We start from the raw sequence: 14,193 nt of genomic DNA on the forward strand, positions 1-14,193 counted from the left end.
GATATTTTAAACTTAATTCAGGCCGTTATGAAGATTGTGACAGGCACAGGGGCTGACCAGAAAGCACTTCAAAATTTGACTTTATAAAGTTGGATCTCCCACGTGTGTAAAGAGTTTAATTTGGTAACAAGTGGATCGCAGTGCAGAGCTGTAGCTGGTTCAAATAGGAAAAGCCAACCCAGCAGGGAAGCACTGAATATTCATTCACTGGAAGGCACAGCAGTCATTTTACAATCCAGGCTTCAATATATGAGCAGATCGTTTGTCTAAGATTGTATATGCATTCTCTCATTTTCCTCATCTCTGGAAACTATTTTAGTAAAAGCCCAGAAGCTGTTTTCAACAGTTTCTTCAGAATTTCTAAAGAAAGGAAAGAAAGTTGAATGGCATCACGTTGCCCCATACAACCATGAAAACCTGTTTTGTGGGACATTCTTGAAACCAACCCAGAAAGAAACCCTTAAGAGGTTTTGTATTTATTTACCCATTCTCTCCCCACCACCCACTTGATAGGTTTTATATTCAAATGCAAAATATATCTGCCTTTGTTCTAAGGATTCGGTCTGATTTTGGTTTGATTTACAGAACAAATCCTGAGAAATCCAATCTTTTGCCAAATTTTATTTTTCTAATAGCTGCTCACAGCACACAGAAAACTTCCCAGCTTCTCTAAATCACTTGCAATGATAGTTCAGCTTTCTGTGACATTCAAAGGCTCCTCCGAGGCCACAAAGCTCTGAGCAGAGCCGTTTCTTGCTGGATCACTGATGCTGTTTTCTACACAATACACTTCCCAAACTCGTAAAATGTTTTCCTTACAAGGTGTCAGCGAGCTCTGTGTTCCCCAGGCTGCTCCTGACAACACGTGGGCAAAACCAGGATCTGTGGTGGCACAAGTGGTAACTCAGTCCTGTGTGTCACAGGCCTAAGTTTGTAAATCCCTGAGCGTTCAAAAACATAATTTTTATTAATGTAGAGAGGGGCTTGTTTTCTTTGAAGGGATTTGTATTTAATATATTTTGGGAGAATTTTACGTAGGCATGACAACACTTTATTGAGGGAACCTTCTTCTGCAGTGCTGCCTGATTCAGGTTAATGAAGATTGTTACTGGAGTTTCTGAGCTGCAGGGAATCAGGACCTACTCAGGGGATCCAACTTCCCAAATTTGTAGACTTCAGCCCAGCACACACAAAGCAATACCAACTTTAAATACGCACAAAGTTCCTCTGAACACAACGGGGTAAATTGAGTTCACACAGCAATACCTGATGTGCTGTTGGTAACAGTTGTGAGGTTCCTATTTGAGTAATCCCTGAGGAGCAGGCACATGGCAGGACAGGAAAGACAGGAATCAGAGATGGTCTCTGTCTTGGAGACTTGCAAGGCAGCTGGGTAAGCCTGGTGACAAAAGGATGGAACAGGGAGGATCAGGACCTGACTCAGCATTCCTTAAGGAAAATACAGAGAAATCCTTCCACTGGAGGCAGACAAGTACTGACAAGAGAGGAGTCGACCTGCTCAAGAAAAGAAGGATAATTTGGGATCATTTCACTAAATCGTCTCTTAAACCAGTCAGGTTGCTGGATTTCCAAATCGAAAATATAACAAATCAATAAAGAGAACTTTGGAACTCTAACTTTGGAAATGTATGTGACAATTCTGAGGACAGTAAAAATTAAGTTCCTTAAACAATCATCTTGTAACTGAATTTGAATTAGAAAGTTGGATCTGAATCTTAATAAAAACAACTCAGAACATTATCTTTTTTAATATTAACATGCAATTATCAAGCTCAAAATAATCCAGTAGTTTATCAGCAATAATAAAATTCAACTTCTAGGTCAGGAACTGAATTTTATTTTCATCCTCAAAGAACTATCAGATTGCCTGGAAAATAAGTATAAAAAGATTTGTCTACCATGTAGGGAACTCCCACTCTAGCCAGAAAAGCTCTATATAAAAGCAAAAATTAGAATATCCACCTCATATACTGGAAAAAAATCCCCAGTCAATCCCTCCTCTCCTCCCATATGCTGTGCTATGTGTTGTAACAATTTTTAAGAATTAAGGAGGAACAGGCACAACCCACAATTGTAGCAGAGCTTTCCTGTCATTCCCAGCAGTCACTGTGGTGTGGCAAACACAGCACTGCTCCAAAGGGTGAAGGAAAGGGGGCTGAGCACAGATTCTGCTTACAAGCCACTCACAGTCTGTGGCAGCATCTCCCAGTCTGGCAGCACAGGAAATTCTTCTAAGGGCAAAATCTTGTACCCCTGGAGCTGTGCAAGTGTAAAACACCAGCCTGGACTTGGCTGGTTGCAGGAGCCTTGGGCTGTGTGACGCAAAGACAACACAGGATCCCGTCTCTTTGTGACAATTCTGCTCCAATAACAAGTCATAAAGCAGAGCTGTGGCTCTGGGTTGCATCAGGGCCAGAACAATCTGGGAATAAGCTTGCTGTATCTTTAGCTGAGGCAGTGTTGGGATGAAATAGTTGTTCTTGGCTAACAATAGTACTTTGTACAACACTGGGAAAAGCATCTTTCCGAGTCTGATTGTCAGGGTCGGATGACACATTTCGAGCCTTGTTTGAGAAGTCCCTGCCTAAGGGGTGCTCCACTAGACACCTCTTCTAGTCTTGGAGCTCAGTATTTCCAGATACACCCTTAGGGGGGGGTGCCAAGAAGGCCAGTGGCACTTGGCTTGTTCCAGCAGTGGTGGGGCAGAGGCAGGGCAGTGACCATCCCCCTGTGCTGGGCACTGCTGAGGCAAATCCTGGGGTCAGGTTTGGGTCCCTCACGACAGGAGGCACATTGAGGTGCTGAAACACGTCCAGAGAAGGGCAGCAGGGCTGGGGAAGGGTCTGGGGCACAGGTCTGATGAGAAGCAGCTGAGGGAGCTGGGGGGGCTCAGCCTGGAGAAAAGGAGGGTCAAGGGGAACCTTATTGTGCTCTACAACTACTGACAGGAGGTTGAAGCCAGGTGGGGTTGGTTTCTTCTCCTGAGGAACAAGTGACAGAAGGAGAGGAAATGGACTGAAGTTGCACCAGAGGAGGTTTAGGTTAGATATTAGGAAAAATTTCTTCATGGAAAGCACTGGAACAGGCTGCCCTGGGAAGTGGGGGAGCCTCCCTGCCTGAAGGTGTTGAAAAGGATGTGTAGATGTGGCACTTAAAGAGACGGTTTAGTGGAGGGCTTGGCAGTGCTCTGTTAAAGCTTGGGCTCCATGATCTTAGAAGTCTTTTCCAACATAAATGATTTTGTGATTCTAAGGACTTGATTCTGCCTTTATCAGTAGATGTTTGGCTTTTGGTTAAAACAAACCTAAAATGAGTCTAAAGTTAAAAATTTATTTGGCCTTTTATTTCTGGAGCCAGCATTACCTACCTAAGGGTAGGTAACTGCATAATCAAGTAGGAGTCCCTACAGCTGTTGTTAAAGTGTCAGACTGCACTGCTTTACCCCAGGTAATCTCAGCAACACCAGTTCTGAAGTGCCATCCTGCCCCCAGTCAGAACATGAGAAAGGAATGAGAAATATTCCTGTACAAGAGTCTCTAGAGACTTGTTCCAAACAGCTTGTTCTTTCTGACCCAGAACACATCTGATACAGCCCCAGGATCCCCAGGACTCACAGAGCAAATGTTGTGAGTCTCACAGCGCTTGTTCCCCAGGAAAGGTCTGTCAAGAAAGGGCAGCTGCTGCTCTGATTGTAGCAGCAACTGCTCCTGCACTGTCATGTACACAAGGTCCCTCCAGTATCTGAACCACTGCTCTTTTCAGTTTGGTTTTCAAGCAAATCATGACAAGGGTGCAGACCCAGTTCAGAGAGTGGAGGATGGTTCTTAGCACCACTGCAGTCAGGGAGTTCTGGTTTAGAAGGTAAAATTAAACCCTGTAACTCCTCCACCCATTGCCCTCCATCCTCTTCACACCCAGGGCAAAGGGGTTGCTGCAGCTGTGAGCAGCATCCCCCCAGCCCACACAGAGGGATGGGAACCTCAGCACCCCACTGCTTGGAGGAGATTTCCTAGGAAGAGAAGGAGAGCTTTGATGTGTTTCCATCTGACAGGAATTCAGCAATGAAGTGCTCATTTTCCCCTAAAGCACTGCTGCAATGAAGCTCAGAGCAGCTGAAACAAGCTCAGCACCAATGCTGCTGGAAAGGGAGGGTGCTTTGGCTTGAGGGACACGAGCGGGGAGCCTGAAAAGCTGGAGGAGAACCCTTGGCCACTGTAAGTGTTGTGAGGACTGACTGCAGCTGGGTAACACTGGGGAGGAAGCAGCAAGGGCTCAGTGGAGGCATCTCCAGGGAACACTTGACTGGCATTAGATTACAGCAACCAGGCTTGGGGAAATCCATCCTCAAAACACCCTCAACCTCCCTGTCATTGGAAACAAAGGAAGTGTTTGCTACTAATTTCTGAGTCTACAGACAGATGAAAGGACTGTGCAAGTGTGTTTTCACAATACTGAAAAGCTTTTCCATATAAAGTAGCCAATTTACTGTTATGGTTACACTTAAGTCAATTAAAATGTTTTATTTGCAAGGATTTGAATCTCTTACCTTCATTAACATTTAGCAGTAAATGGGAGAAAAAAGGTAAATAAAATATTATCTGGCTTTTTAAAGGTCATTCCAGTTTGATCATTATAAAAAGCTAGGTAGGAACAGAGAATATGTCCCTTTGTGTGGATTTAATACAACTAGCCAGCGCAGAACAGGATCGGTAGAAGACAGCAAACAAAAAGTCAGTGGCTGGAGAGCTTCTGATGCTGGTGTTTAATACATGCTTAATTACAGCCACCCTTTGTTCATCTGACTCGAGATAATTTTCTTTTTTCCTTAAACCTCCCACCATAAATCACCCTCATCACAGAGCATTTCACTGATGCACATTCTTAGCACCTGCTTTTAAACAACCCTAGGCAAGCAATCCAAGCTGAAGGAATGACATGCCTAATACTTTGCATGCCTTTACCAAAGGAACAGCCAGCCAGGTTCTGGAATCTGGGTCCTACCTAGGCTGGAGGGTGCTTGGGAGGGCAACCCCTCCACTGTAATTATGCAGTTATTGCAGTGTCTTACTTCAAGAGCTTTCATATTTCTGTTTATTAAAAAGAATAACATGGTATTCAAAATTCATTATCACAAACCTCTTCTAAACAAAGATTTTTATTATTTGTAAATAGATATAAAACTAATGATGCAGGATGACCCTGTGTTCTTAATATAGTAAAAAAATAGACTAGAAAAGTTAGAAATATTTGTGCTCCTCTGGGCAAACATTTATTCAAACACACAGTTTACATTAAGCTACTTCTTTCCCTTTCCATTTTCCTACATCCCTCACTGCTGATACTACAAGGAAAATAGAAATTCCCCACAAACCACAGAATTGCCACAGCAGAATTGGCACCTAGTAGAGCATACAGAGTTATTTTCCATCCTGTCATTGTCCTTGGTAATCAAATTATCATCAATGCAAACCTACAAATAAAAGCTCTCAACAAATCTGTCCTTGTCTAACACAAGGGTTAGAATGCAACATGGGGACATTCAGATGCTGCAAATCTCCATGCTCAAAGTACAGGGAAAACTAATCCCCCCACCTCCAAGGCCAGAGAAAAATAGACCCTTAAGAACCTCAAAACTGCAGCATCTGAGAGGCTTTCCCGAGGAGTTGACACCATCAGTCAAGAATCCTACAAGCAACTGAACATCCCAAACCCCACCACCCCGATGGAGGAACACCACGAAATCCCAGAGAGCCCAGGCAAGTGCAGACTGAGCTCACACAGGGGTGTGCACTGCAGTTTTAATGAATATTTAGCTAGTGATAAATTGCTCTGTCTAAATTAAATTTTCATAACCACAAAATTTTCAAGAGGATTTCTTTCATTTTCAAGAGAACAAAAACTCCCGGCAGATGTTCAATCCCTTGGGTTTCTTCCAGTGGGTACTTCAAATGGTTTTGTTGGGCAGAGACTCAGCAATTAAAAAACGAAAGGTGATTTTAATATTCTTTCTGTGTTTATTTCTTCTCCTTGTTTATCTTTTCTTGACACAAGTGTTAAAAACCACTTTGTGTTTTACAAGGAGAAGAGGACAGTCGGGCAGGTGGTGTGTGCCACCCCAGACTCTCCAAATCCCCCTCCCCTGCTCTCTTCCATCACAATGTGCATGAGGGTCATTAACACTTTGACCTCTATATTTGCAGCACATTAGATTCTCTATCTATGGAGAGTTATCTGTGTTGCTAACAATGTAATTCCATACCTTCTGTGTAAAATCCATCATGGCAAAAGCCAGAAACATCTGGCAATTGTTTTCACTGAACTCTGTTTTGTTGTTTGGCCTTTTTTTTTTTTTTAATTATTAGTAAGAATATTATTTTGGTAGCCTAACAACATTTTGTGAAGTTATGTTAAGCTTGGAAAAGGGTATGTCTAGAGAAAAAATATTTTTAAATAAAATTCAGGTTTAAATTCAATATTTTCTTAACAAAAATGTCCATTTTTAATTTTTTTTTTCTTAAGGATGGTGCCTTTTGTTTCCTTTCCTTTATACAGAAGCTTTTCATTTCAAATTTTTCACGTTTGTATTCTAGTATAATTAAAAATAATCATGGAACTTCCAAAATAAAATATTGGGTTTACTCCAAACATTTTTTTGCTGAACTTTCTTGCAGAACTGCAAGTGAACTAACTAAAAACAATAATTAGTTATGTGTCCAGCAAACATTAACAACTAAGTTTTTTAGAACATCCTTGTGAGATTTGGGGTAGTTAAATACATCCATGGATGTGAGCAAGAAACAGGATTGACAGACATAGGATTAAGAATATAACCTGAATCTCAGCAATCAAATCTGAGGCCTTCTGAGGCCTTAAAACTTTCCTCTATGTAAGCTGGTGGACAGCACATATTGCATTATTAAAATAAACAGATCTTCACAGTGTCATATATTTATATACAGCAAAATATACAACATAATATAATTAAATAGTACCATATTATTCAAAGGAAGGCCAGGAGGGATCAAAGCTGCAGCAGTGGCAGAGCAGCCTGAGGGTGCAGGACAAAGCCCACGCTCCCAGTGCCCAGGGGGAGCTCCCAGGGAGTGGGGAGGGAGCAGCTCCCGAGGTGGGAATGGGGCCCCTCCCAAAGAGCTGGTTGTCCTGCACAGGAGCTGCACCACGCACCAGGACAGATGCACAGGATTGGGCTCAACATAATTAGATTGCTTTAATAAAGCAGGAGCTGACCTGAGTGTCTCAGTCAAGGTGAGGGTCGCTTGCTAGAAGCAAGGAACAGGTTCAGGAGTAACACAGAACTACTGCTGGGGTGAAAAATAACCCATGTTATTAGTTATCAGGGCTGAGGTAAAGACTCATCTAATTCTACAGCGATTCCACCACCACACACACACTGAGATGAAATGTGACTTTGAGAACAAATGAGGCAGGAAGGCTCTCGGCTACTTCCACACAAAGCCATTCCAAACCCGGACTTCACAGGCAGCTGCTGGAAAATGTTTATCCAAGAGTATTGTAAGAACAGCTTTGGGCAAGGTTGACCGTTACCTTGAGCCCACTTTCTTGGCAGGGTGGGGAGCACAAATGAAGTATTTTCTTCCTTTCTGCTGCTACTTCCCGAATGTAAAACATATAGGAAATGTGGAGGTGAGATTTTAATTGCTGATTTAGGAATAGCTGGTAATTAAGGTACGTTCTCTTCGGGATGTAGTTTCTGTATGACCCGGTAACCAGGCAACAGAAAAAGTAACTATACGAAAGTGTGATAATAAAGCTCTTCTTTTGTTCATACAGAAATTATATTTTCAAGTTAATCATTATTTCTTATTCTATGCATAAATTTATTTCTGTCTCACACTGGAAGGGCCTGGACCAAAGAAGGAAATGCAGTCAACATTGAATAAATGGAACAGTTGGGAAGAGCATTAAGTTACATTTTAACGTGGCTGTTCAGAACTGACCAGCCAAACCTTGCATGTGTTTTGCCAGTGATGGAATAACCCACAGAGGAGAAACACCAGGAGCTACACTGCTCCTTCTCTGACCAAGATAACCAAGACCAAGTGCCAAAAGGTTTTGAGTTTGAGTCACACACACCAACAGAGACTTGAGGGCACCAAGTGTGTCCAACAGTATTTTCCAGTGTCACCCCTGAGACTCGTGGTCTGGTCTGTGGTGCCTGTGTGGGTCCTTCCCCTGCACGAGCACTCAGCACACACATCACCTTATCCTTCAGTGCACAGACATGTCTGGAAACAACTCCTCAAATCCAGAATTCTGAGCACCACTGAAAGACTGTTGAAGGAACACCATTCTGGCACAGAAACATCTGCAAACACATTTCATACCGAGTGTGGGAAGGTTTACACAGCCCTTAGGAAGCGTTTTCTGCTCTTTAATTTGAGGAGCTCTTTCTCAAGAGCTTTGCTATTAAAGGAACCAATTCCCAGCTTTCATGTGCTATGTCTTTAACAAGATGGGCTAATCAAGTCTTCAAACATTAGAAAGATCAAAGGCTGTATCTGTAATAAAACAAACGATATGTGTCTGGCGTGTATTGACAAGGCTGCACGGCTTCGGCTGCTCAGCCTCATTATTGCTGACATTCATCACACAGAAGTCTGCGTGGCACACTACAAGTTCCCCAACTTTCTAGCAAAAAGATTGTCAAACAGCAATAACACTTGGGTTGACCTCAGTTTTACCTTCTTAATACCTGCAGTGGTTTGCAAGCTCCGACAACGCAGCAGCACTTAGACAAAAATTAAGGCTGTCATTAGCACACAGTAAATTTGGAGGACAATAATTTTATGGTAAAATCTTAAACTATTCATTGACACCAACACAACACACAAGGGCTGTACAGCTCCCTTGTTGAACCCTTTAAAATGCCTCCTGAACATCAGTTTAGCCTGACTCCCTCCCCTTGAGCTCTGTCACAGTTACTGGGGCATTTTCTAGATAGGCCTGTCTAGGGTTGGAACTTAATTGAGCAGAATATGAGCTCAGAGATCTGATTCTGCTCTGACTAATCAGCAACACTGTGCCCCAATTACAGGAGCTGCACAAGCTCTTGCATTGCCTGGCATCTACTGTCTCCATAATTTCATTCTTTCCCTTTCCTCTTGTAATTGCTCGGTCTGTGTTTGTGCAACAGTTCTTTGGACTTGCAGCACACAGAGTACAAGCACCAATCATTAATTTTGCTTAACTTTTAAATAATGGTTAGAATAGATGAGAATAAAAAAAAAATCAAATTGACAATTATGGGAATCCATGTTTATCTACATTAAAAGATTTCCCTTTCAAGGTAGTGAGGAAATAAGTCACAAAATAAAAATAATATATATACAAAAATTTTAAAAATCACACTTTCCTATCACAATCATTTGCAAAATTTGAGTATCAATTTGGCATTTTGTTTTTAAAGTCACTCTACAAGGTTATTTCCAGAAGTCTTTCACTGAAATTTGTCACCACTTTTCCCCCAACATAATACAAACTAAGACCTGCTACATTTACCTGACTAATGACACTGACAGGACAACCTGCTTTGTGAATGGTGCCCTGCCTTTGTAAAGGAGAAACATGAAGAAAAATAAAACCTCTCCCACCCACAACACTCTCATGTTACAGTCCCTGCAGAGCTGAAGGGACTCTGGTGGCCCTTGGTGACAGCAGCTGGGTCCCAGTTCCCTGTTATCCAGCAATGGCTCCCATATCTGTAGCTCCTGAACAGACTCTAAAGACACAAGTTTTGTTGACTCAGAACTGTGAACCATGCTATTTGTGCTCTGTATTTTGTGTACCACAGATGACAATATCAGTGGCAGGCAAATAAGAAAACACAATTAAGAAAACACATTCAAGATAAAAACTAACGGGAACTGATTCTGCAGATCCTGCATTTAAGGATCTGTTGAGCTTTGCTGGAGGAAACAAACACTTCAATGAGAGGTTTACTGGTATCTTTGCATTCCAGTTGTGTCACCCTGCTCTAATTGTTCCAGTGTCAACAGTCTCTGTGCTGCTTCTCAATAGTGTGCCTTTTCTTAGATAAAATAACAAGGTTACCACTTCATCCCACACACTGTACAACTGCATTACCATTTGTTAGGTCCTGCCTTAAAGCCAATTCAACCTTTTCCTATGATCTCTTTTCACAAGTGTCAAAGTTCCAGCAATCTAACTTTTTGCAGTTTCTTTTAACAGCATATTCTGCCTTTTATGGCAAACTAGCTGTCCACAGGTTATATGAGCCTTTGCTCCTCAAACGTACTGTATCTGCCCTGCTAATTATCTGTCAAAATCTGTATGGAGTGGACAGAAACCAAACTGTCAAAGGGAATTGATGTAATCTATTATTTCCAAATTTCTTACTGTGTGTCGTACATCAAGACATACCTTATTCTGGGACATCAAAAAATGCTGGCACACAGGAGCAATCCAACCCAATGCCTCAGGAAGGCTTTGAAAGCTTTTGTGCTGGAGAGCCACCCATTTATCCAGTGAGTGAATATAATTCAACAGGAATTTCTGGAACACATACACGCGGTGTTTTCACACCTGCTATGTCTGTATCAGTGACTGTTTGTCTGTTTGCTTTTCCTTTCACACACAGTTCCTTTCCAGGCTCAGTGAGCAGAGCTGTGCAGACAAGGCTCAGCCCTTTCCTACTCCCCAGCAGCTCCCAGAGCTGGCAGCAGGGGAGTGCAGCAACCTCAACCACCATTCCCAGCGAGCTCACAGTCTGTAGGAAGACAGTGGAGACTTGGGAAGGGAAAATGCAACAGTAAAATTCAGCATGTATTTTATCTTTCCACACTAAGTGTAATTTCCAACCCATTTTTTTGCCACTATTTTAGTAAAGATGACAAGAGAAGCCTGTCAGCACTGCAGGCTCAGGGAAGAGAGGGAGCAGAGCAGACCTGGCTCACAGGGCAGCAGGGAATCCTTACCCAGGTGCTTTAGCACTGCCCAAACACAGGACTGCAGTGTGTCCACTCTTCAGCTCTGCAGAGTGAGAGCAGTGTGCACTTCAGAAAGCAAGGAAAGCTCCAAACCACACCTGAAGTGCAAGACAGTCCTAAATTTTGGGTTGGCCTAAGACAGGAACATAACTTCATCTATTTCTTTAGGTATCTAATCATAAATATTTACAAGTAGTTATATGTATATGAACATAAGTTAAACAATTATAACATAAAATAAAAATACTGTGATTGGGAGATGCTGCAGTTTAATTTTCTCTTGAAGGAATCACCTTGTGCTGTGCTACAGACAAGTGCACCTAAATATGCTCAACAAACAACTAACTGTAGAGCCACAAGTGCCCTGGGAAGTTCAGATCATGAGACAGTCAGGATGAAATTCAAGTGCTCGGAAGGGCAGGGGTCTCTGTGTCTGCTTTGGAATTCTGGAATTCTTTAGTGAAGCAGACAGGAGTCAGATTTTTTTTTTAAGGTGGTAAAATCATAATTACATATCTAAAGGGGACTTTCAAAATGACTGTACACCAGGCAACTTTTGAAAGTGATAAATCATAGTGGATGAGGTCTTCCTGAGAAAGCTGGCTCACACACCAGAGGGGGAATAAGGCAGCTCTGGTACAAATCCCACAGGCTTCATGATGATGCTACTGGTTTTCTGTCTCCTTCCACCAAAAGATCACTATTTCCCAAGGAAAGCAATTGGGTTTAGGTTTTTTTTTGCTGTTAGAGAAATGTGACTATGACATCCAAATATACACTATAAACTATTTTAAGCATCCCTCCTTAACACAAAAACCCCACCTGCTTTACACTCTGACTGCAAACTCCCTTTTTGCTTGAGTTCAGGAAAGCAGAAGAGTGTCAAGGACAGCCATCAGTTCTGGGCACAGACCTCCTGCCTGACCTGGAGCTTTGCTGAGGGGCAGCTCAGGTCTCTTCCCTCCCTAAAGCAGGTAATCTTCAGGATTACCCATTCATGCATAGCTGAGAGATGTATTTACTACTTCTCCTGCATCATTTTGCTGTTTACTCTCACATCCTAAGAAGGCCTGAAATGGGCATTTGACATTTCAAAATGCTTTGACTTTTAGGAAGAAACAGCAGCAAACAAGACAAATGTTACTTCAACCAAATAAAGATCCTCATTTTCTTTGGTTAGAGAATATTAACAACGGCCTGGACTCAAGGCTCATTTTAAAAGTAATGATGAGAATTTACTATAACTATATAATTTGCTCTTCTTGCCAGAAGAGTTTACACAAACAATTTCAAAGCTTGCCCGGAGAACTGGCCAGCATATCATTCTGGTCAATTATTTGCCATGCTAGAAACGCATCAGGGTAATGACACAGTGAGGGATTGTAAGGCAATATTGTTCCCCCAGAAGCCTTTGTCTAACAAGGTAATTTATGACCTGTTCTGGAATCCAGTCTTTACAAAACCATAAATTCACACTTGTTCTCAACTTCAAAGGGACCATTATCAGTAAAGGTGGCAGAAGGCATCAGACTGCTGCAAGCTAGATAAACAGATAAGTGAGACTTTCATGGCTTTCTCCTCTAGGTCTGCTCACAGGACAAAGGCACCTAAAGGTGCAGCTGCTCCTCAGCATTTGGCCCTGTTATTTGCAAAGTTCACCACTGAATGTGCTACTTCCCTTTCACGAGGTGAGGAAGGCCTTGCTCACTCAAGTGCAAAAACTCACAGCACTAGCAAAGCTTTGAAAGCTCTTTCAACAGCCCATCCCTGCCTACCCAGGAGTGGGGCTTTCCTAAGGACACAAGGACATGGAAAGCAAAAACAGAAAAGAAACCACAAAACCCCAAAGACTTGGTGCTTTGCATCCAGAAAAAAACCCAGAATGAAAGCCCTGCAGAGCAGTGAGGTTAAACTGATGTGCGTGTCCCCAACTGGAAACCCTCTTGGGGCTCCTGCAGTGTCCCCCCCTTGCACTGGATAAGCAGGACAAGTATTTGCATTGGTGATCCCGAGTTCAGCTGAGCCCTTTCCCTGAAGGTGGAGGATCTGGGGGCAGTGCTGCATGCAAGGAAAGGCCAGATTTATACTCACTGCCTTCCAGACAAAAGCCTCCCAATTTTGAGACAGTCATTGTTGTCACACCGGAAATTCACAGCCCCATACATTTGAAAACAATACTCGAATAATCCCATTTTACTGGAGCAACAAAGGGGTGGCAGGGAAAGCAGGCGGCTGTCCCAGGTGATTAACTGTTCTGGATACCACCAATCTGCCTGATTAGCCACTCAGCCAGCAGGGGCTGGGTCAGGAGCTGTTGACAGAGAGCAGTGCCTCAGAAACACTCCCTAGCTGACAGTTAAAACTCCCACCTACCCTTCCGTCTCTTCTGGAGAGATTAATTAGGTAATGTTTGCACAGCGTTATGAAGATCTAAAGAGCCGAGTGTGGTCATGCATCTAACCAGAATTACTTCTAATTAATGCACTGGAAGTGAACCTGGCATTGCTCTGGAAAGGTGTGAGGGGACAGAGGGAATGGCTCTTTCCTGGCCCCCAGTGGAGCAGGGACAGAGCTCTCCAGCAGAGGAGCTGGGACAGGGCACACAGCTCGGCCAGGGCAGCAGCAGAGGAGGTGAAGCACAGCACAAAGGGAGGCATTCAGCTGAATACTGCCAACCCAGGGAATACAAACTGCTCTATCCAGGCACAGAACTGCAGGTACTCTCCTGCTGAGGGCCGTTAATCTACTAATTGTGGGGTTTATTCCAGATTCATGCAGAACTGTCTTCTGATTGAAATTCAGTCCTTTCTGGGGTGAGGCTGGAGGAGTTGTGCCCATTTAAGTTCTCTGCACTGAAAAAGTTTAGGCCACTAGTTTTTTTATCCCTGGCAGACAGAAATGCCTGGCAAAAAGATCATCTGTGATAAGACTATTGATGGATCCTGACTGAAGTGCTGGGTGACAGGTTCAGCACAAGCAGCATTTGCTAAGCTCTGGAAACCAGCCCCTAACCCCAGTATTGTCCATACTATGACTTGGTCTTCTTAGTTATTAAGACATCAGTGGCAAACTGAGCTGGTATCCTTTAGACATTCCACTGCCAGTGTCGTGGTCCAGCCCTAGCCCGGCCCCAGCAGCCACTTCCTCACTCCCCCACCAGCAGGAGCAGGGAGGGAACCAGGAG

At 43.1% G+C, this 14,193-nt stretch overlaps 1 long non-coding RNA gene across 2 annotated transcripts; it reads right to left on the minus strand.

Annotated features, from left to right (window-relative positions):
• Positions 1-219: 219 nt before the first annotated feature.
• On the minus strand, positions 220-2,332 carry LOC127462143 (uncharacterized). Of its 2 annotated transcripts, none has more exons than XR_007900309.1 (3): positions 2,209-2,332; positions 1,267-1,399; positions 220-360 (listed from the first exon to the last, which is right to left on the minus strand). It is a non-coding gene; the product is annotated as an uncharacterized LOC127462143 (long non-coding RNA). The 2 variants fall into 2 exon arrangements; XR_007900310.1 differs by lacking the exon at positions 220-360 and adding an exon at positions 793-882.
• Positions 2,333-14,193: the final 11,861 nt, after the last annotated feature.

The sequence above is a fragment of the Manacus candei genome, unplaced genomic scaffold (assembly GCF_025592945.1).
Source record: "Manacus candei isolate 608988 ecotype Guabito, Panama unplaced genomic scaffold, ASM2559294v1 h1tg000119l, whole genome shotgun sequence".
Classification (NCBI taxonomy): domain Eukaryota; kingdom Metazoa; phylum Chordata; class Aves; order Passeriformes; family Pipridae; genus Manacus; species Manacus candei.